The sequence below is a fragment of the Nicotiana attenuata genome, chromosome 3, assembly GCF_001879085.1.
Source record: "Nicotiana attenuata strain UT chromosome 3, NIATTr2, whole genome shotgun sequence".
Taxonomy (NCBI): Eukaryota; Viridiplantae; Streptophyta; class Magnoliopsida; order Solanales; family Solanaceae; genus Nicotiana; species Nicotiana attenuata.
This window is the reverse complement of record NC_031991.1, coordinates 58,754,157-58,775,710: the sequence shown is the minus strand read 5'-3', so window position 1 is coordinate 58,775,710 and position 21,554 is coordinate 58,754,157.

The window sequence follows — 21,554 nt, the reverse complement described above, 5'->3', positions numbered from 1 at the left end:
TTTTTTATTTCCTCAGCTAGTCTTTCATAGTAGTACTTAGGGAGGATCCCCTAACTCTTGTAAAGCTGCGAGCTTATCACATCGTATGCTTGACGGATTTTTTGATGTTCTTCCTCACCTATAATTACCCATAGTTACTTATCTCCATGCTCTTGTGCCTCTAGGGTTGCTTATGAACTAATATTTTGACTGACTTCCCCAGTGGTACTCTCTTTTATTTCCGTAACACTCATTCGGTATCTTTATCTACCCCCAACTCCTATATGAATATTTCTCAAGGATCACGATGTCATATTTGCGAGGCTGAATTCCCCATGTTGGGGTTTCCTTTGTTTATCTTGCACGATCTATTGATTTGTCTGTATCCAATTGTCTAGCCATAGCTAGGCTCTTCCTGAATCAACTACTAACTACTCGTTGGCCCATTCCTGTATCAATATTCCGCGTAATCTTTCTTGGGTTATTTCTCCTGTCTTAACTTACCTCTCGTACTGTCTCCTTATTAATCAATAACATCTCGGGCAGGAACCCTTACTTCCTCTCTTTGACGTCGTGTTTCCATAATGTTCTGGAATTGCAGCATACCTGTAGGATTTGGATAAGTTCAATCTTATCCCTTCTCACTCTTATCGCATTCTTCCTTTATTATTCCACGGTTACTACAACCACTTAATTCCGATTTAATGTCACATCACTCCATATTCCCCCCTTTAGGGAAGCACTAAGATTTAGCGCTACAATGATCTACGTATAGATGTTTTACCTCTTTGGCATCTTTTCACATCATCGATGACTCTTACCCGTCTTGCGGTAATCCTTCTGCACTGAGGATAACAAAATTCCTTACTCACAAGGGTGACACTTAGTATAACTGGCACACTTAGTCCTTTAAGCTTAACTTTGCTCACGTTGCTTGCTTTAGGAAAGCGTCTTCTTGAATGACCTTTAAGGGTTATTCTTCTATCGTCCATTCTTTTATCGCTGGAACGCAAATCTGAAATTCTCATGGTGCCGACTATTATCAGATCACTCACTCCCCAATTCATGTTTAGTTTACCTTGTTCACTAGCCCATACTAATTTCTTATTACTTTGGGGTCTAACTATTCCTTCTGGTAATCACGTTAGAGTCGCGAACTTATTTTTTTGAAATGAGGATATGACTTGATGGCCTATATTCTTTTATTGTCTCAAGGCTAGTCACTTCTCGTCTTTCCCTTCCCTTAACTATAGACTTTATAATACTGTTTCTTTCTCTCTCTTTTTTTCTACCGTTGTCATCCATATATGACATCTTACTCATAATGCTTCATTAACTCTCTCCCTATTTCCCTGCTAACATTTCTATCTATCATTTTATTCTAAAAACTTCAACAAGACATTCTTTTGCTTTAAGCTCCCCTTGTTCCATCCATTGGCTCTTCGAATCGCCTAACATTCTTTCTCTACTAGGGACGGGAGCCACACTTAGTTAATATTTATCCCTTCAAGGCTTCCAGCGCCTATCTTTGTAGTACTCATATCTAGCTGTACTATTTTAGAGCGCACCATCTGGGTGTCTCACAAGGAGATCTATTAGCACATTTGCAATATCCTTCGGAAAAGTCAACTAACGCAAACAATCCATCCACCATTTTGGGTCACTCTAACCCTAGTCGGATCCTGATATCCGTCCTTCTCTTATACTACTTCTGTTAGCCCCCATATAGCATAACTGAAATCGGTGTGACCAATTATACATACCTTTGGTACTATTGAAGATAACTCAAAATGCTTATATTTCTCTGCCCGATTTGAAAATACTGATTATCTTCATTAACTGGGTGCCTCGTACCCTTCTTCACCTTGCTTCTTTTACTTGTTGAACTTGCATCTAGCTTCTGAATTTCTCATTGCTTTTCACCATATTTGTGGATAGATATCCTTGCCTTAAGGCTCATTTAAGAAGCTTACACCTTTTAGTACACACATGATCTGCTGAAGACCTCACATTGACACATCATAAGCATCATCCAGAATCGAGTTCCTCTAGCTCAACTCTTTCGTAGCCACATGCAATCTTTTACCAATTGTCTTTCCGGATGTAGGCAGTGTCGTATTACGAATAAAATAAAGTTTAGGAAATTGAGTTCTTACAACTGAGCTCTACCACACGATCTAGAGTAAGAAGAAAGAGTGACAGTCCTAAATGCCCTATAGCCTCCTACTTATAAGTGTGGTGCACGACACACCCATAAACAAGACTCTACTAGACACGACTTGTAGACACCCAAGGACAGAACTACTCTGATACCACATTTATCACGACCCAAACCGATAGGCCGCAATGGGCACCCGGTACCTTACTCAACCGAGTACCTACATAACGTGTCCTTCGTATCATACTATCATATGTAAATGAGACAGAGAGGCTATCATGAGATAAGTAGAATAAAACATGGGGAAATACTTAACATTGGACGACCTAACATGTAATCCAAACTTATACATATGACGTACGGACCTATAAGGCCGGCATGATCCTTTATATACTAAAAACATAGGCCAACAGGGCCATACAAGAATCCGTATACATGACATCTGTCTACAAGCCTCTAAGAATACATAATATTATAAAGGTCGGGACAGAGCCCCGCCATACCAATCAATGCATGTACTAATCATACTGACCGAATAAGCAACTCCGGAGCAAATGGAGCGCAACAACATCTTCCGCTGAGCTGATAGCCTACTTGGAGGACTCTCGACCTGTCTATCAGGACCTGCGCGCATGAAACGCAGCGTCCCCAGGCAAAAGGAATGTTAGTACAAATAATGTACCGAGTATGTAAGGAATGAAAATCAATAAACAATAGACATGAGAGAGACGTGGAGTAAAAGACTCGACATGTAAATTTGAATAGCTCTATGAAATCCTTTAACATTTAAATATCATGCGTATACGTATAAATGCCATACCATGCATGGGTATATGTGTTCATAACGGGCATCCCATCATATCATCTCGGCCACAGTGGGCAAATCATCAACGTATACCAGCTGATCAGGTGGTGCGTATATAACACCATAACCTTTACCGTATCCCATATATATATATATATACATATATATATATATATATATATATATATATATATATATATATATATATATATATATAATGCTATCTGGTCATGGGTCAATGTGCATGTATAAATGCATGAAATGCATATGAAATATGTTAATAAAATCTCTCGGTACGTCATAAGACCATTATGCCTTTGATTAATAGCATGAAATAAAATTTACCAAATTACGTATTTTTGAGACCTATGAACAGATGATAGAATAATATGACACATGGGGAATCAAGAACATAAGATCTGTAGTATTTCTATGGACAGAGTCATTTATGGAAATTGCGCATTTTCTCGTTTCATTTGTATCGTATGGATCATGCCAAAAGGAAAGAAGGATTAGCTTAACATACCCGAGCCGATTCTCTTGACAATCCTTCCAACACACGACAATTGCGACAAAACTCATGACGGTAAAATCGGAGTAGGGAAAAATCCGTTGCCTACTTTGCGTGAATATCCGTTACCTTTCTCTTGAATTAGAAAGGTCAATTGTATAAAAATTCGTATGAATCTTGAAGGATTTAATGTTATGACTAAAGAATATAATCTTGAAGGCTTTAATCTTGGAGTCTTTAACGTTATGAGTAAAGACTTTAATCTTGAAGGCCTTAAATCTTGAAGTTTTTAACATTCTGTCTAAAGACTTTAATCTTGAAGGCTTTAATCTTGAAGTCTTTAATGTTATGCCACCTCTCCACTCCATTATAAGAGTGACATATATATAGACATAGTGGGCTGCCACGTGACATCCTTTGGTCCTTATCCAAAAGACCTTAACCACCCACTAAATTCTTAATCAATTAGTTAATCTCTCATTAACCAATAATTAATTCATTACTCACATAATTAAAAATTATCTCAAATTATTTAAAATACTACTCACTTTTAACATACCTTATACACCTTACTATTATGGCCATGTGGTACCTTGTATGACACTAGTCTATAAATACCAGGTATTTTAGCTCGGGCCGTATTTTATCCCAAAATGCCAACTTTGACTAAACTCATTTTCTTTGTTTGCTTACCCCCGCACCTTCACGAATTTACTCATTACTTGTTTGAAATAACATAATACTTATAACCTCAAAAATAATCTTATTCCCGAGCTTATCTCAATTTACTCATGGCGTACTTTCATGTGCGAAAATATGGGGTGTAACACTCAAGACCCACAATAATAACACACACGAGCGATAGACACGATCTGCAGCAATAGAATCCCCCACCGGCATGGGCATATACACGGGAGCACTCAAAGAATCACGAGGCGCAACCAAATATGAAGCAAAATAAGATGACACATAGGAGTATGTAGACCCTGGATCAAATAAAACTGAAGCATCTCTATTGCAAACCGAAAAGTACCTATGATAACAGCATAGGATGACTCAGCCTCAGGCATGGCTGGGAAAGCATAATATCGGGGCTGGGCCCCACCACTCTGAACCATATCCCTAGAACGGCCTCCTGTTGGCTGGCCTCCACCTCTAGCGACCTGGCATCCACCTCTAACAGCCTGACCTCCACCTCTAGCGGGGTGACCTCTACCTCTGGCTCCTTGATTCCTACCTCTAGCTGGCTAAGTGGGCGGTGCCGGGATCATGGCATGAGAGCCCTGCTGATGTGACTGAACACCCACTAATCTTGGATAGGTCCTCCGGATATGCCCATACTCACCACACTCGAAACATCCATCCTGATACTGCGGCTGGGAAACTGAGACTGACCTTGACGGGCCGATTGACCGCAATAATAACTCTGAAGAGGAGGTGCTTTGATAGGAGCTGTCGGTGCACTATAAGCTGGCTGCCCTGAAGGAGGTACATAAGACCACGACTCCCTGAAGCTCCATGGGATGTCTGAAGTTCTGAATGAAACGGCCTGGGAGGATGGCCCCTACCAAAAGTACCCCCGGCCTCCAGATGAGGCCCCACTGAATCCACCGGAGTGACAAGGCCTCTTGTCAGACCCCTGACCACTCCCCTGAGCTAAAACCATCTCAACTCGTCAAGCCACATTGGCTGTATCCTGGAAAGAATCTCACTCCCTATCTCCTTACCCATCTGCAATCTGATAGGCTGAGCAAGTCCCTCAATAATTACCCTCTCTCTCTCTATCTGTGGGGATCCTCTGAAGATGTACCGCCATAGGTAGTGGTGAAAAGCTTGGTAAACCTATCCAATCTCCACAAAGCCTCAGAAGACATAGCTGATCTATCGCTTGTCTGTGCTGCAACACCCGACGGAAATACCCCAACGGGCTGAGCTGCTGGAGTTTGAAACTGAGGAGCCATCTGCTTCGGAGTGTGGGTAGCAAGAGTCTGGGTTCCTCCCCAACCTGAGAGACGGCTGGTGCTACAAGAAATGTGCCGGCCTGTGCAACACTCCCCATAAGGCCCACTAGACGGACCAAAACATCCTAAAGTATCGGGGTGGTGATGAACCCCTCTGGAACCTGAGCTGGCCCTATTGGAACGGCCTGGGCCGGAGCCTCTTTATCAAACTCTACCTGAGGCTCCGCCACTGATGCTGCTGCTCGAGCTCTGGGCTGAGCCCTGCCCCTGCCCCTGCCTCGGCCACTAGCACGGCCTCGTCCTCTGCCCCTCGTAGGAGCTGCCACTGGGGGCTCTAGCTGCTGCCCAGCTAAAGAAGCGGTACGTGTTCTCGCCATCTGCGAAGGAACAAGAGTAAAGAGTTCAATTAGCATTGGGAGACCAAATTGCACGACTGAGAAGAATAGAAGTGAAATTGTTCCAAACTCTCTGGCCTCTGGGGATAAGCACAAACATCTCTGTACCGATCCCTCAGACTCTACCTAACTTGTTCATGAATTGTGAGACCTAGTTAACCTACTGCTCTCATACCAACTTGTCACGACCCGGAATTCTCACCATCAGGACCGTGATGGCGCCTAACATCACACTCGCTAGGCAAGCCAACGTTAGAGTCTTATCCACCTTTTTCCTTTACATTTCATAGATTAAAATTTAACAGACTAAATCAAGTAGAAATAAATGCGTGGAAAATACAAATATAACCTTTTGTCTATTCACAATACCATAACTATTACTACTACCCAGAGTCTAGTGTCACAATCCACGAACATACTATGAATATCAACAAACATTGGTCTGAAAGAAATTACATCTGTTTTGAGAGAATAGAAAACATGAATGTAAAAATATAGGAGGGGATGCCAGGGCCTGCGGACGCCAGCAGGACTACCTTGGGTCTCCGGGATGAAATATCTGCAACCGACCTCTCGATCAGCCACTACCAGCTCCAAAGTCTTCACAGAAAGTGTAGAGTGCAGTATTAGTACAATCGACCCCATGTACTGGTAAGTGCCGAGCCTAACCTCAACGAGGTAGTGACGAGGCTACGACGGGGCAATCACAATATAACCTGCATACAGTCTATAATAAAGCGAAAAAGAAGTACGGAACAAAATGAAACAGAAACGTGCAGTAAAATGGACACGGAACTCCAATATCTTATTAGTACCCATCTATAACCAATCCTTAGGTGAGATACAAAACCACAGAATAAATTCACAGCAGAAGAAGGATACATAAACAATAAACTAATGCGCGCGCATCCCGATCCCACCATATACTCAGTAACAATACGAACATTCACCTTTATTATTCTGTATCAATCCACCTTTATTCCTCCTGTTGCGATGTGCAATCCAATCCCGCCGTACAATAACAATCCACCCTTATTACTCCTCAATATATCTCCCTTATTCCTTCTGTTGCGGCGCACAACCCGATCCCACCAGACAATCACATTTCACCCTTATTCCTCCTCAATATATCACCCTTATTCCACCTGTTGCGACGTGTAACCCGATCCCACCATATCAGTACTGATCACACAATAAGAACAGAAATTTCACAATTTGTCTCAAAATCCTCCACAATATTTAAGCCTCAAACTAAAACAAACAGAAGACTATACAATTATGAAACTTCACTCAATTAATACTACACAGCGAGACCAACCAAAATATACAATGAATTGCCGATATCCAACTTAAACCAATAATGTAATACAATTAAACTACAGAACAGTTAATACCTTCAATAAAGAAAACAACATCTAACAAGAAGCAATTAAACATGGAGACACCAATAAGCATGTAGCAGTTAAGACAAGAAGATAAAATATTAGGAACGGGGAAAGAAACAGGCTAAACAGAGAATTTGGCGGCGCATAGGTACTCGTCACCTTACCTATACACCACACACATGGATTTTCACATAGCAATTTCGTCGGGGATCCGTAATCCCTCAAGTCAAAGTTAGACACAACACTGACCTCGATCCATAGGCTACTCACTGCTCAATTACCGCTTTTTTTCTAGATTCCACCTCCGATCCACTCGTATCTAGTAATAATTAACTTAATAACATCAAATATCGCTAAAGAAATCAATTCTAATACATAATTATAAGTTTTCCAATATTTTCCCCAAAAAGCCAAAAACCGACCTCGGGCCCGCTTGGTCAAAACTCGAGGTTCGGACCAAAACCCATTCACCCATTCACCCCCGAGCCCAAATATGTAATTATTTTCGGAATCCGATCCCAAATCGAGGTCTAAATTCCCAATTTATAAAAAACCCCCCAATTCTTCAAAAACCCCTAATTCTACCATGAAAGAACAAGATTTAGGGCTAGAAATCTAATGGGTGTTAATGAAAATTGAAGGAAATGAGTTAAAGAACACAAACCTATGATTTGGTATTGAAATCCCCCTTCAAGAATCGCCCTAGGTCGAGTTCTAGTAAAGAAGATATGAAATTTTGAACCATTCCCGATTTGAAGTCTATTTTTAAAACACTGGATATGTCTTCTTCGCGTTCGCGAGAAGCCTGTCGCGATCGCGAAGCTACGACCCTGATGGCCTACGTGTTCACGAGTTACCCTACGCGTTGCGAAGGCATACTCCACCCAGCCTCCGCGTTCGCGTGCCAAGTGCCGCGTTCGCGAGCCAAGTGCCGCATTCGCGTAGAGTAATATTCCCCTCCCCTAGGTCCTAATGCTTCGCGTTGGCGATAGCCTGGTCGCGTTCGCGAACGGTAATGCCCCCAATGCTCCGCATTCGCGACCAGCAATTCGCGTTCGCGTAGAAGGAATTCTCCTTCAGGCCAACTTACTCTTTGCGTTCGCGGGAGTCGCTTCGCGAACGCGAAGAAGAAGATACCAGATGACAGCTGAAGCCAAAAACACCAGATTTTTCAAGTCTAAAACATCCCGTAGCCTATCCGAAACTCACCCGATCCCTCGGGGCTTCAAATCAAACATGCACGCAAGTATAAAAACATCATACGAACTTGTTCGCGCGATCAAATCGCCAAAATAACACCTAGAACTACGAATTTAGCACCAAAATTGCATGAAATTTTCAAGAAAGTTTCAAAACTTCTATTTTCTCAACCAAAGGTCCGAATCACTTCAAATCAGTTCCGTTTCTCACCAAATTTCACAGATAAGGTATAAATATCATAACGGACCTATACTGGGCTCCGGAACCAAAATATGGACCCGGTACCAACAAGGTCAAATATTAACCAAATTCTTAAAACCTTTATAATTTCAGTCTTACAAATTTCTTCAAAAATTCATTTTTCGGGCTAGAGACCACGGAATTCGATTCCGGGCATACGCCCAGGTCCCATATTTTACTACGGACCCACCGGGACAATCAGAACGCGGGTCCGGGACCGTTTATCCAAAATGTTGACCGAAGTCAACAAAAATCAACTTTTTAGGCCAAAAATTATTATTTCCTCAATTTTTCACATAAAAGCTTTCCGGATACACGCCCGGATCGTGCATACAAATCGAGGAGGAATAAAATGAGGTTTTGAAGAGCTCGGAATACGAAATCGAGTTCTAAACATAAGATGACCTTTTGGGTCATCACACATTAAAAATTCACCATGAAAAGGTCCAAAACGGAAAAATCGAATCAAAATAAACTTAACTGAATTTTAAGAAAATATCAAATTGAACTGACATTTCAACTAGTACTAGAAGGGCCGTTATAGAACTATATCCAAGGAGATGAATCGATTTTCTTCGTTACAAATAAGTACATCATTTAAGTAATTAGTCAAACTGATTTATAGCATTAATCATAAGAATTATTTGACTATTTATATCTTATCGAATTACCCTCTCTCTGCTCGGACTTTTTAGATCATTTCTTGAAGTCTGAATAGATTAGAAAAAACAATTAATACCTTATTAGTCTTCAGAAATGATAGTTACATTGGATTAAATTGCTTTAACTAAAATGATACTTATTTTAAACAGGGGAGAGTAGTATTATTGTAAAGTCAAATAGTTCACAACTTATGTGTTCCTATTTTGCAGCTAGGAAAACTATACCCACTAGGCCACTACCTTAAGTAGCAAATTCAATGTTAATAGTGTAATTTGATTTAATATGATTATTACGGTTATACAAGTTGTAGCCCAAGTTGGAACTAGTTATTAAGAAGCATTGGAATTCGGAGGCAAGTTATCCTAGCAAAAGGTACTCCCTCCGGTTCAAAATAAGTGATTTTTTGGCTTTTTTTTGTGGTCCAAAATAAGTGACTTTTTCAGATTTCAAGAATGAATTAATTATTTTTTCCCTACATTGTCCTTGGAGTAAATAGTGTTGGAATATGTGTTAGGAGTAGGGCTGTGCATTTAGATCGGATATCCGAAATCCAATCCGATCCACTCTATTTCGGATTTTTGGATTTCGGATTTTCGGATTGGATACGGATTGTGTTTTATAAAATTTCGGATTTTCGGATTGGATTCGGATTGGTATGATCTAAATCCGATCCGATCCGAAATCCGAAACTATATGTACCTATATAAATACTACACTAAAATTTTAGGGTTAGGCTTATTCATTTCTTACACACCCCCTCACTCACTTAGATTTTTCCGCCTCTCTTCTCTTCAGTGAAGACTGAAGAGTCTCAAAGACTCAAAGTCTCAAACTTCTGATTTTACTATGATTTTTATGTCTCTTTCTTCCGCCTCTCTTCCCTTCTCTTATGTCTTTTATGTCTCTTTCATGTTCTATTTTTCAACTTTTGATTTTACTTTAATTTTTTTTTGTTTTGGTAGATGGAAGATGAGACAGAGACACCGAATAAACTTCAAATTGTTGAAAATTTTGGTGAAAGAGATGCTTCAACTGATTCCACAACCAACAACAGTGAATCTCAATATGATTGAATGGTGTTTTAGGAGATGAATGGTGTTTATTCACTCAATTTTTTTGATTATGATTGAATGGTGCTTTAGGAGATGAATGGATTTTTCTGATTGAATGGTGTTTTAGGAGATGAATGGTCCTAAGTCCTAACCAGCAATTTTGTGACAATCCGATCCGACAATCCGAAAAATTATCCGATCCAAAGTTTAAAATCCGATCCAATCCAATGTTAATTCAGATCGGATTCGGATTGCCCTTTTCAGAATCCGAAATTCAAAATCCGAATCCGAAATATGCTAAATCCGATCCAATCCGATCCGTGCACAGCCCTAGTTAGGAGTATTTATGTGAGGTAGTAAAGGTTAATATGGTCAATTTCATTGCTAATTAATGCTAAAAGGTGAATTTCTTAATCTGTGTGAAAACATCCAAAAAATCACTTATTTTGGACCGGAGGGAGTAATAGTTACAAACAACATTGTATTGATTAAATCTCTTGCATTGTAACCGAACTAGTATCCCAATCAACAGAGGACCCAGAAATTTATGCAAGTGGGTTCAGATAGAGACTAATCCCCCGACTGCATCCGATAGTAGAAGCACTACCAGGCTTAACAAATACAATTTACCTTTTGCTCTTTGTTTCAGCTCATAACAAAACCTCCAAAAAACAAGTTTTGCTCGCTTCTTTTTTTCTTCTTCTGTATTTGGAGGTTGCCTTTTAAAAACATATAAAGATAAATTTTAACAACGTTTTATGTACTTTCTTAGATTTAACAATTTATTAAATATATAAATTTTTAATAATTTATTTATCAAACATCATTTTAATCGACATCAAAATACTAAAATTTACTTGTTTGTTTAAATTTTTCAAATATAAAATTATTTTATTTTTACAAGCTAATTATTGTAGATAATTAGAAAAGAACTATAAACTAAATTAGATTAATAGCTTCTTTAATATAAGAATTTTGGAACTATGAAAATATGAAAAAATTTAAACAAATAAAAAATAAGTGATTTGTAAACCACGATAAAGAGGCAAGCAGAATACTATAAAAGACTTTAAATAAACAGTGTGAAATTGAGATAGAAGAATACTCTAACAGAAAGAGGGGAAAAAATTAATACATAAATATACTTAAATAAATGAAATAATATCTTAGGCATTGGGTCTTTAAAAGATTAATCTCAATAGTTTTATTCTTAAATAAATCTTCCAAAGACTAGAATGGTAAAGTTGGGTGGTGGGTCTTTTAAATCTACCAATTTTTGGAAAAACCAAAATATACGTGAAAGGGAAGCAAGTAAGACTCAATCCCTGGACCTTACACTGTTGATGACCCTGCTTGAACCATTACACCACACCTCAGTTCTTGTCAAGAGGGTTCAACGTTTATTATTTAACCTCATTTTGGTGCTTGAAAAAATAGTTTACATATAAAATAGTTTTTTTTACGAAGCGGCTTCGACTGAACCCGCTTGAACCAAAGTGGGTTCGCCCCTACTCCCAATATTGAAGATTGAGAACATTAAACCTTAGTGCAAGAAATGACGAGAAATGACAATATATTGGATGAAGTGGAAGAAAAAAGATTGAGGAGAAAAACTAAGAGGGCTCAAACAAAATGATTCTATATTACATTTACTTTTTGTTATAGGTGCTGAATTTCTCTGCAGAAGTCTTAATGGAATAACTGTCTCAACTTGCACCTAAAATTAATTATCTACCGTATGCAGATGACATGGTAATTTTCTCACAGCCCACCTGTTAAGTTACTTGTCTTCTTGTATTTTGATGATCTAACAAACTTTGTGATAAGAACCAGATTGGGAATCTGTTACACATCCTCAAAATGCTCAAGAACAACAAGTCTCAAGTCTGGCACAAGTTCTAACAACTTGAGTCAAGAAAATGGCGGAGGGAATAGATGGTTATCAGTTCCTCCGGTAATAGTACAAGTCAACTCTCTACAGCTATAAAGCCGTTGCACTGTTTCTCCACACACGTGATCTCGCCTAAACTCACACCACAATTATAGGTAGTGAGGCGGTCGAAGCAATAACAAAACCCAACACGAGTCGGGGTCGATTCCTAAGGCAGTTGAAATGGGATTAGGTATACACCTATTGTAATTGTATAATATGCCTCAATATGAACTTCCACATTCATGTTGGTTGTTTCTATTTCTACTTTAAACTATTGATTGCAATTAATAAACTAGAAGACAATATTTTTGGTTCTGGTTGTTTTTCAAATGATAAAGGATCTAGGGTCGTGACTTCCACCTAGGTGGTACCTAATGGGTTGTAAACTCTAGGGCAAGTTTGATTATTCGGGGTCGTAATATAGCAATCACACGCAATTGCCCACTCTATACCTCTCGGTAGTTTGAGCGATTTTGCCCAATTTGGCTTTCTCAAGTCCAAATGGGTATTGCTCAAATCAAGTGATATATGCTCAAGTCGGGTCTTACTATCTCTAGATTTGACCCTTTAATTGGTGCTATCAATTTTTTGAGTTCACCCCTATTCCTTGTTAGCCAAGTTTTCCTAGACTTAGTCTCTCTTTCTCAAGTAGAGACTAAGTCAAATAGGCATGAATCAATGTTTGCAACCATTAATTCTAGAATTCAAGCATAAACAAGGCTAAATATCACTAACCCAATCACAAACAAACCCTAAAATTAAATACCCATTAAGTACCCACACTAGGGTTGTGCCACAATTCTAGCTAAAGATTTAGCTACTCATGAAAAATAAAGAAATACAAGAAAAAATTAAGATAGAATGCATAATAATTGATTAGTGAAAGAAAACTATTGTTTAGAAGTTAATCTAGTACAAAATTACTCAAAACAGTAAAGAAAACGGCTCAGGTGCTCTTCTGAAAATCGAACTTAACCTAAAAATGACAAAAAGTACTATTTATACTATGCTGAAAATATCTGACAAAAATGCCCCTACGAAGGTTGTGCGGCCGCATAATTCTGGTGCTGTCCGCAAAATGAGCTTCTGCGGCCCCTCAATTATCATTTTGGAACATGGGCTTGGGACTTCGGGGCTTCTGCGGTCCGCATAAAAATGGGTGCGGCCGCAGTCTCTGCTTTTGGACTTTAAACAACTCTATGATTCTTCAGTCCTGCGGACCGCATAATAATGAATGCGGCCGCACTTGACCTCCTGCGATCGCACAATCTCGGTGCGGTCCGCATGCCTTTAGCTGGCCCAAACACTACTCTCTGAATCTCCCCTTTGCGGCGGCACTAGAATTGTGCGGTACGCACTGCTGCCCTTTTTGACCTATTTTGGATCTTGTTCACTTTTGACTCCTTTTTGAGTTGATTTTGACTTCTTTGGCTTGTTTTCCAATATTCCTGCAAGCAAGCACATTTGGTTAGTTTTCGGTAATACCTTTAAGCATTTTTGAGCTAAAACGCAAGAAAAAGAGAGCAAATAAGCGGTCAAAATCCCTACTTATCAACTCCCCCAAACTTAAGATTTTGCTTGTCCTCAAGCAAATAAGGCAATTCCCACCTTCACCAGAAAAAGGGATATTTCAGCTAGCCTAAGGTGAATCAATTGGGACCAACAATTACCCACAACACATGAATTATCAATAACACAATGATATGACTTTTTAAGTACCATAGTTCTAGTGTGACACTAGAGCATCAAGAGTTGACTCTATTCATCAAGGAAGCTCGCTCTTTCACGTAGGTTATTGTGGATACCAAAATCCTCCTCCTCTACTCTCCATTAGCAAATCTCACTTTAGAATGTAACACTCGGAACAAGGATTGTGAAATGTAACGTCACAAGTCTGGCTTTAAGTACCATAAGCTTGCCCCTTATGTGAATCACCACTAATGTAAGCTCACTCAACTTGAAATCATGTAGGGCTTTTGCGGGATGTGATGAAGGCTTTTGGACCAAGGTAGGACTTGTTGGAATAGAATGGTTTCATCTTTCCTTAAGCACTCCATTTTCTCTTTTCGGCTCATATTTTCTCGACTCTTTGAGTCATTTTCTTCTTCCTCGGGGGAACTAGAGAGACGTAACGTCACTCTTTCTTGATCATGTCATCCATTTTTCTCCTTTTCTATTTACTTCAGCCTTTCCTCCTTAGGTCTCTCCCCCAAACTTATGTTTTTGCCAATTGGTTCTCAAGAATGCTAAGGAAAGATTGGGTGCCAAGAGAGGGTAATTACAGAATGGATAAAGGCTTGTAACGTAGTTTTTGAAAGAAAAAGAGCTTAGGCTCGAAGGGGTTGACTAGGGATATCACATTGGTAGGCTATGGAAGATTTCAAATTTCAATTTGGATCAAGGAGAGCCTACAGTTATTTCTCAAGCCAAGCTACACTTAGAATTTCGCCTAGACAAATATTCGGGGCAAGTTCTAGACCATTAGCACGGGTACTTGGACTTGTAAGTAAACATCTTACCTCTCACGCTTCTGTATTGCTAATGAGAACGGAGTCGAGGGCCCACAATAACCCTAGCTAAGATTGAGAATCATAAATGGCTCGATTTGAACCACTCGATGACTGCTTAAGTTAACACAAGAGTCAAATGGGTAACAACTAGAGCTATTTTCTGCCAACAACTTGTTTTTAACCATACGATCATAGGTAAATGTGTTGGTACCAAGTGAAGCATGCTTAAGACCCCTTTTATTCATTACTACTATATTTTCCAAAACATAAAAGAAACGGACTCAATCCCTTAAGAAGGTTGTCACGACATCCATCGTTGGGAAGAGCCACCCGGTTCTCACATAATCCACCTTTGGAAAGAACCGTGGCATTAAGAAAACCAAAGTCTTAACTCTCACTCAAAACATAAAAAGAAGCTAGCAAATTAAAAAATAGCTACTAAAGTAAATAAGAAGTTATACTACTAAGGAAAATCAACCTAAAGAAGCTATGAAATAAACTACGGAAAGCGAGATAAATGAATATACAAACCGAAGTCAAATGAATATATACATAAGGGAAATGAATATCTACATCAAATGGGAAAAATATATACATAACAAGGGAAAATAAAGATGAAATAAAAATAGTATCAAAGTTATTACAGCCCAAATGTCAAATGTTAAAGTCAAATAATCAAAATAGATCACCCCTAAATGAAAATAAGCATTATCCTCAATGCTTAACAGAAATAAGAACAAGGAAAGGGTTGAGGGTTAAGAGAACTCCATATGTGGTCTCAGTCTACATAGGATCATCAACACCCTCGGTCACAAGCGTATCTCATCATCACCTGGCTGAGGAACAACAGGGTTGCTGAGTATCTGAATCATCTCCTCAGCGGTGTGGGCAGTCGTAGCCGACTCCTCAAACTGGCCGGCTGCTGCCTCTGGTGCCTCAGGTACTACTGGTGGTGCCTGTGGTGCTATCTCCATGAGCAGGTCCAAATCACTGGCAGATGTAATTTTCTCTATCTCTTTTCTCAGCTTATCCACCGACTTCTTTGATGCCTGAGACTTCCGCATTTTCTTGAGCTGTTTGCCCAAATCCTCAATAACTTTCCCTTGTGCCACCACTTTAGCCATGATAATCTTCTGGTTGACCATAATCTTTTTCAATGTTTCCTCCACTGACAGAGGTACCTGTGGCTCTACTGGGGCTGAGGAATGTGCTGCAACAGTATCGAATAAATCAGTCAGCTTTGTAGTAGCTGCCTGCATCCAGTTGTTGAGACTCGCCAATGTCTGGGAGACTCGCAGCGCAACCTGAGGATAAGTAGATGAAGCCAGCACTGATAGTCTAGCAGAAGCAGGTGGTCCGGAAGATGAAGGTCGCATGGGTGCTGTCCCGGTGGAAGTACCGGCTGTTGTGGAAGGCTCGGCAGCTGAATCAATAACCACTACCGCTGGCTCCTCAGACCGACCAGTGGAGGTAGTAGCTTTACCCTTGAATTTTGGGTTGTTAGTTTCCTGAAGGTGGTACCATGAGAAAGGCTTCTTGGCCTTCATTTCTGTATCATAATGCTTCGGCTCTACCCCTTGATCCTTGAAGTATTCTGTATGGAAGTTTGGGTACAGATAGGATCTTTCACCCTTCAAGACAGCCAAAGTGATGTTGGTGGACATGTTGGCACCAACATTTATCGGATATCCAACCATAATTGAAGCCACCAAGACTGCACGGGGAAGTGGGAGCATGTTTTCATTGAGGCATGGATCAATGCAGCTACACACGAACGTTTGCCACCCTTTTGCTTCAAAGTTTAGGGTGGCCCGGACAACTGGAACCCCTGTTATGAGCCACGGAGGTGTTGACCCTGGGATTTCCAGAATCTCAGCTAACCATGGACGGGCTGCATCACCCATAGCTAGCTTTTCCAAATATTGCATTGCTTCTACTTATTCAAACCCCCCCATTTGTTCAGTGCACAGGAGTCAAAGCGAATTTTCAGGTTCTGCACTTTTGTCACCTTAGTTCCCTGTTTGATGTGAGCAACATTTGCATAGAATTCCTTGACCAGGTACTCATTTGCATTTATGACGCTGTTGGTGAACCATTTTCATCCTTTTCACTCCTGGAATTGCCTAAAGACATTGGGGTTATGCTTGTTCAAATCTTTCATAAAAAATTGTCTGTCAAGAGTGAGCGACCTCTGTGATCACCATTCCTTAAACTTTACAAATGCAGTGGCACTAACAAATCTGTCCTCCCATATCTCTGGCCTCCTTGACCTCTCTAAACCTCCCAATGCAGTATTGCCCCCTCTACCATCGTCTGGGACATCATAATCATCGTCTAGGTTGATTGGAGCAGGTGGAGCATATGAGGAAGAGGGTTTAAAATCTTGATTACCCTCTTCCGAACCTTCAGACGAACTGGCAGCAGAAGAAGACTCATCTACCAACCCCGGGAGTTGTTATGATTGGGCTTCCAACTGTGCTTGCACAGAGTTATCCTTAGAAGCTTCCTCGGAGGGGACATACTCACTGGTCTCAGAGGTATCAGGGGCTCTATTAGTTGTGGCTTTTTTACTTATTGCCCTTTGGATTACTAGAGGGAGGTTGCTTCTGCCTCGACTCTTGCCTCGGGAGGGTTCTGCCCTCCCTTTTGATATATCTCCTTTGCCACGTGATCGAACCATTGTCTGCAACACAGAAGCAATAGACATCAATTATAATTTATGCTCATAATGTATACAAAATCATTGTTCAAAGTTGCTGGAAAATTGTCTCAGAAGGGCAGTGCAAACCGCACAATAGTGAGTGCGGCCGTAGACTGCAAAAAACTGAGTGCGGCCGCACAACCAAGAGTGCGGACCACACAATTTTGACTGCAGCCGCACATCCCCAGGTTCAGATTACTGGGGTCTCTGATGTTTCGTTAGTGCGGAACACACAAAAATGAGTGCGGCCGCACAAGTCCACTACAGACCGCACAATTTTGAGTGCGGCTGCACAATTCATGCACACAATTTTTCTAACTCAGAGAGCTGCGGACCACACAAAAGTGTATGCGGCCGCAAAGCTCACAGTGCGGACCACACAGAAATGAGTACGGCTGCACATTTTGAAAGTTACGGGCAGTGACTTAGGGTTCATGCAACTTTTTCACAATTTAGACATGGTTTGAGCAATTAAACATGCTTGGCTACTTACCCAGGCCCCAATTAACGTTCAAGATGCTACCCACATGAATCTAAGCAACAATGACTAACTATTGACATTTTAGGCATGTAATTCACCCTAAATCAAAGAAAAAAACAAAACAAAAGATGAATAATCTATGGATGAAATTAACATACCAGTAATGAAAATGCAGGTGAGAATCTAAGTTGATGAAATGAGGGAAGATTTGAGAGCAATGGGGAAATGCACTGTGCTGGCTTAGCTTCAAGGTTAAAAAGATTGAAAAGTGTAAAAAGATGAGAGAAGCCCTATTTATACTGTTACTCGTCGGGCCCAGATTTTTACCTGAGTGCGGTCGCATAATTTTGATGCGGTCCGCACTCCTTACCTGCCTTGTGAAGTCCTATTGCATACCGCACAAAAATGAGTGCGGCCATAAAATTACTGCAGACCGCACAAAAATGTGTGTGGCCGCAAATTGTTAAGCATTTTTGACAGACCAACTTCACAGACCATGCATTTTGACACTTAGCCAAAATTTCTTGCACAGTCCCTGCAATGCACACCCATTCCTGCATACACTTCAAAACTAGTTAGCACAAAACAAAGCCTATCTAATCTAAAGAAGAAAAATAAAAGAAAGAAAAAGACACATGGGTTGCCTCCGAAGAAGCGCCGGCACGACGCAGATTACCAATCACTTGAAATGAAGAAACGTCACAATGTGGCCATCATCAAATTTGCCAAGATAATGTTTAACCCGATGTCCATTGACTCTAAAAACCTCGTCATTCTTATTTTTTAAATTTAGAGCACCAAAGGGGGTTACATTCACCAGTTCAAAGGGGCCACTCCATTTAGATTTCAACTTGCCCGGAAACATCCTTAACCGGGAATTGAACAATAGCACAAGATCACCTTCTTTAAACTCCTTGTTGTGGATGTACTTGTCATGGAAGTACTTCATCTTCTCCTTGTAAAGGGACGAACTTGTGTAGGCATGATACTGGAATTCATCAAGCTCATTCAAATGTGCCACTCTTAGATTTGCAGCGACATCCCACTCAAGGTTCAACTTCTTCAAAGCCCACTTGGCCTTATGTTCAAGTTCTACCGGAAGATGACACGCCTTCCCAAATACCAATCGATATGGAGACATCCTAATCGGCGTCTTGTAGGCTGTCCTATAAGCCCAAAGAGCATCATCAAGTTTTCTTGACCAATCCGTTCGGTTGGCATTCACAATCTTTGACAAAATACTCTTAATCTCCCGGTTGAAGACTTCAACCTGTCCGCTTGCTTGAGGATGGTAGGGGGGTTGAGACTTTATGAGTGACACCATACTTTGTGAGTAAGGTATCAAAATATGATTGGAAAAATGCGAACCCCCATCACTAATAATGGCCCTCAGAGTACCAAACCTTGTGAAGATGTTCTTTTGAAAGAATGCCACCACACTTCGAGCTTCGTTGTTGGGTAAAGCCACGGCTTCAACCCATCTTGACACATGGTCCACAACTACCAAAATGTAAGTGTTCCCATAAGAGATCACGAACGGTCCCATGAAATCAATACCCCAAACATCAAAGATATCACTCTCTAAAATGGTGGTAAGGGGCATCTCATTCTTCTTAGAAATCCCACCGGCCCTTTGGCACTCATCAAAATGCTTGACAATCTCACTACCGTCCTTGTAGAGGGTAGGCCAATAGAATACACAAGTCAAAACCTTTGTAGCTGTTCTAGCTCCACCATGATGACCACCATACGGTGAAGAGTGGCAAGCCTCAAGAATTCCCATTTGTTCTTCTTCCGGCACACATCGCTCACACCATCGGTACATATCCGGAAAAGATATGGCTCATCCCAATAATAATCCAAGCAATCCCGTTTGAGCTTCTTCCTTTGGTTTGAAGAGAACTCATTTGGTACAATGCCGCTCACAAGATAATTGGCTAAATCGGCAAACCATGGTATCCCGGTCATTGAAACGGCTAGGAGTTGCTCGTCAGGAAATGAATCATTGATCTCAAGGCCATCATGTGGCCTTCTTTCCTCCTCCAAATGGGACAAGTGGTCCGCTACTTGATTTTCACTACCCTTGCGTTCTTGAATCTCTAGAACAAACTCTTGCAATAGTAGCACCCACCGCATCAACCTTGCCTTAGAATCTTTCTTGCTCGGTAAATATCAAAGTGCTGCATGGTCCGTGTGAACAATCATCTTAGTACCCAACAAATACGGCCGGAACTTCTCTATGGCAAAAACAATAGCAAGGATCTACTTTTCGGTCACTGTGTAGTTGACTTGGGCATCATCCATGGTCTTGCTAGCATAGTAGACAGGATGGAATATTTTGTTGATTCTCTGCCCCAAAACTGCTCCAACTGCAACATCACTAGCATCACAAATGAGCTCAAAAGGCAAGCTCCAATCCGGTGTGGTGATAATAAGAGTAGTAGTCAACTTGAACTTAAGCAACTCGAATGCCTTCATACAATCTTCATTGAAATGGAACTTGGCATCCTTCTCCAAAAGTTTGCACAATGGGTTCACCACCTTGGAAAAGTCCTTGATGAATCGGCGATAGAAACCCGTATGACCCAAGAAGCTCCTCACTCCCTTCACGAATGTAGGGGGAGGGAGTTTGGAGATCACCTCAATCTTGGCCTTGTCGACCTCAATACCATGCTTTGAAATTTTGTGGCCGAGGATAATGCCTTCCTCGACCATAAAGTGACACTTCTCCCAATTCAACACCAAATTTGTCTCCTCACATCTAGCCAATACCCTATCCAAATTGTTTAAACAATCTTCAAACGAATTTCCAACCATAGAAAAATCATCCATAAAGACCTCAAGAATGTCCTCCACCATGTCGGTGAAAATGGCCATCATACACCGTTGAAAAGTCGCCGGTGCATTACACAACCTAAAAGGCATCCGCGAGAATGCGAAAGTACCATAGGAACAAGTGAATGTGGTCTTCTCTTGGTCCTCAGGAGCAATAAGGATTTGGTTATAGCTGGAGTATCCATCAAGAACGCAATAAAAAGCACGTCCGGCCAACCTATTGAGCATTTGATCAAGAAATGAAAGCGGGAAATAATATTTCCGAGTAACTTTGTTGACCTTCCTACAGTCCATGCACACTCTTCACCCGGTGACAGTTCTTGTTGGGATCAATTCATTCTTGTCATTTGTTTCCACAGTCATGCCCCCTTTCTTTGGGACACATTGCACTGGAGAGGTCCACAAGCTATCAGAAATGGGGTACACAACCCCGGCATCTAACCAATTGATTATGTCTTCTTCACCACCTCTTGCATTGTTTCATTTAGCCTCCTTTGATTTTCAACGGAGGGTTTGGCACCCTCTTCCAAAATAATCTTGTGCATGCAAAAGGCGGGGCTTATGCCCCGGATATCCGCCAAAGTCCATCCGATTGCTCTTTTCCTCCTTTGTAGCACCTCCAATGTGGACTCTACCTGCATGTTAGTTAAGCAAGAAGAAAGGATAACTGGTAAAGTAGAAGAAGGGATAAGGAATTCATACCTGAGATGCGGGGGCAACTCGATTGAGGGCTTTGTTGGAGGAG